Consider the following 3,854-nt stretch of genomic DNA (forward strand, 5'->3'; position numbering starts at 1 on the left):
GGAAGCCGTTTGCAATAAAGATGTCCCTTTTTAATTCATTTTGTATTTTTTAATAAATAATTTCAAATGAAACTATTGTTTCTTTTATTCAATTCTTAAACTATGAAAATTTGACTTAAGATAAGTGAGTACTTAAATTTAGAATAAATCCTGATTTATTTACTATTAAAAATAATGGTTTATCTGAAAATTATGTTTTCCATAATCAACTTAATTAAAATGTTTGAAAAAAATTACAATACTTTCAGTTATAGAAACTGACATAAAATCGGTCTTCAATAGTTTGTTGATTCTGGTTTATTAATGGCAAACATGAGCATGAAGTGCCATCATATGAGCCCAGTAGGGGACAGAGCGGGAATTTTCACTGGCCCTCATTTGGCCCAGTTACGGTTATTGTTGGTGAGATTATGGCTGACATCTGGCCTTGCTGTGGTGTGCTTCAGACCCAGACCGAAAACAAATGGTGGCCCTTCAATGGGCCTGATGCGGTTTCAGTGGGTAACCTGTGGCTGACTTCCGGCCGAGTTGCGGTTTGTTAGTGGTTGAGATCTGGCAAACGGGAGCGGACCACTCAAGTGCCGTAATTCCATGCGGTATGCGGGCCGAATGAAAATGCTGACTGGGCCGCATCCGGGCCGAAACATTTTTGCTATCTGAGTCACATGCTTGTACTTTCCCCCACATTTCCATTTCTATTCTGGTATCTGAAGTGTGGCAAATATTTTCTACACTCAACATCAAAGTATCAATTTAAAATGTCTTTTTCATTTTTTTATTGTCTTCTTTAAGAAAAATCCATTGTTAGAGTTCATTTCTTTTAATTGGGTGCATCCTTATGAGGCTCTTCGCTGTTGTACGTATTTTAGAAAGTGAGTTCTGGCTCAGGGGTATCATCTATAGGAAGGTGTTTTCTTTTTCTGGTAAACTTTCTTCTGTTTTCCTTCAGTCTAAAATCCAAATAAACTTCATGAACGTCATATGACAGTACTTATGTTTAAATCAGTCAGTGAAGGAGGCTCCAGTGAATTAGGCTCACTGCTCCTCCTGGGAATCAAATCTGATTCCTCATGCGCCACAGACAACTGAACCAATCAGTGTTTTCCACATTACACACACACAAAAAACTGTCCATCACAAAAACAGAAGTTACTGACTTTTAAATTTAAAGCATAGATCCTTCTTTAAGTTATATCTTTACAGACGATAAATGATAAAATATCGCATGGGTGGCACTTAAATTCCAACCCGTAATTGTTAAGATGGTAAATAATTATAAAGTGCTTCACTACCCTCTTAGAAGGCTTGAAGCGCTATACAGCCACAGTCCATTCACCCGTTCACACATGGTGGCCTACTACAACCACCACGAGCAATGTGGGGTTCAGTGTCTTGCCCAGGGACACTTTGACCCATGGGGTAAAGCTGGAATCAAACCCGTGATCTTCCAGTCAGAGGTCAACTGCTCAAATTCAAATATTCCATACCTTTTCTCCATCAACGGCAGGCATCTTTCCTCCTTACTTTTAAGAAGCTCATTGAAGGACGTTTTTTTTTTTTCAAGTTGCAAGTTTCTTCAGATCCGTGTCACGCCTTCGATGACACAATGAGCCTCTTTTCCAGCCTTTCTTTGTAGATCTGTTTTTAGCCGCTGGCGTCAGTTCCTGCTCTCTCATGTGTCTCTTCAGATTTACGCTACAGCTTCAGACAACGCAAGCTTCAGGATTTCTACGATCTGACCCTCTGAATGAGTCATTGTCATATGAGATAACATGCTGTCTCTTGCATGTGATGTCACAGTTTTACCAACATTGATTTGGTTTTATTCTCTGATAGTTTGTGTTCTGATCAAATTAAAATCAAGTTTTTTCTTGTTCCACATGTTGGCCTGATAAACACTGGACCTGTTTTTTTGCTCTCTTTTCTGTTGAACATAAACAAATTCAATTCAATTTTATTTATATAGCTCAAAATCACAAAGGAAATTTGCCTCATTGGGCTTCATGCAGGTAATTTTACAGATGCAGAAAATTTATCATAAAATATAAACAATAGTTAAAACTAACAGTCTAAATAAAGGTTAACCCTGCCCTTAGACCCTTCCTCCGGGTAAAGAAAAACTCCTAAAAAACCTGAGTCAGGAAAAAAGAAGAAACCTTAGGGAGTCCCACACGAGGGAGAGATCCTATCCCAGGACGGACACTGTGCTGCCCTCTCTGACATGAGCTGGGAGCTTATTCCATAGAACAGTGGCTTGATGGCTGAAGGTTCTACCTTCCACTATACTTTAGAAATTCTAGGAACTACAAGCAGTCCTGCATTTTGTGAACGAAGTGTTCTGATTGGTTGGTAAGGAACTATGAGATCTTTCAGAGGTGGGGACTCGAGTCACATGACTTGGACTCGAGTCAGACTCGAGTCATGAATTTGACGACTTTAGACTCGACTTGGACTTTCCTACCTCTGACTCGTGACTTGACTTGGACTTTGATATACATAACTTGTGACTTGACTCGGACTTCAGCCCTCTGACTCGGAAAGACTTGCTATTTATCCCCCAAATCCATGGATTATAAAGTATTTTATAAAGTATATCAATCGAGAGGAAGACTGCGGTCAAGTGAGCCGCTGTTCGTTTTTCCGTGGTCAAATCAGCCCTCATTGGATTTTTTCTGCGAGTTTCATACAAGACTTACGGTAGCATGTTCGTGCTCGCTGGAAAACCATGGAGACTCCGTAGAAAACATTATATTTTTACTCCTCATAAATGCATTCACATTACTTTTTATGCATGTGATGTTTATTAGAAAAAACTGTGCATTACTTTAAAAAAAAAAAATCTCAAAATCTCTTGTATTAGTGAAAAAAAATTGTTTAATTTTGGCTGTGAATTCATCTCAATCATCAATGTATTTCATTATGAATCCGTCACAGACTTACTTAGTCCTCAATAGAAATTTTCTCCTGGAAATCTAAAACATTTTTATTGTATAGTTTTTGAGAAAATAAAAACATCAAAAATGCCATATAAGGTCTAATCTTTACATCATTTGGCTGACTTTGGGTGGAACTAACTCCTCAGTTTTAATTTAGTACTTCACCATTCCTCCACAGACCTCCTTAGTACTTCAATGAGTACTATTCCTGAAAATCTGAAGTTTTTTTACTGTATACTTTTTCAATAAAGTACATCTGAAATACTATAAAAAGTGCAACTTTTTAATCATTTGGCTGACTTTGGGTGGGACTAATTCCTCTGTTTCAATTTAGTACTTCACCATTCCTCCACAGACCTCCTTAGTACTTCATGGAGTACTACTCCTGAAAATATGAAGCATTTTTACTGTATACTTTTTGAGTAATGTACATCTGAAATACTATGAAAAGTCTCATTTTTTATTCAATTGGCTGACTTTGGGTGGGACTAATTCCTCAGTTTCAATTTAGTACTTCACCATTCCTGTTCAGACCTCCTTAGTACTCTAATGAGTACTACTCCTGAAAGTATGAAACATTTTTACAGTATACTTTTTCAGTAAAGTACATCTGAAATACGATGAAAAGTTTCATTTTTTTATTCAATTGGCTGACTTTGGGTGGGACTAATTCCTGTGTTTCAATTTAGTACTTCACCATTCCTGTACGAATCTCCTTAGTACTTCAGTGAGTACTACTCCTGAAAGTATGAAGTTTTTTTACTGTATACTTTTTCAATAAAGTACATCTGAAATACTATAAAAAGTGCAACTTTTTAATCATTTGGCTGAATTTGGGTGGGACTAATTCCTCTGTTTCAATTTAGTACTTCACCATTCCTCCACAGACCTCCTTAGTACTTCATGGAGTACTACTCC

The sequence above is a fragment of the Oryzias melastigma genome, linkage group LG5 (genome assembly GCF_002922805.2).
Source record: "Oryzias melastigma strain HK-1 linkage group LG5, ASM292280v2, whole genome shotgun sequence".
Taxonomy (NCBI): domain Eukaryota; kingdom Metazoa; phylum Chordata; class Actinopteri; order Beloniformes; family Adrianichthyidae; genus Oryzias; species Oryzias melastigma.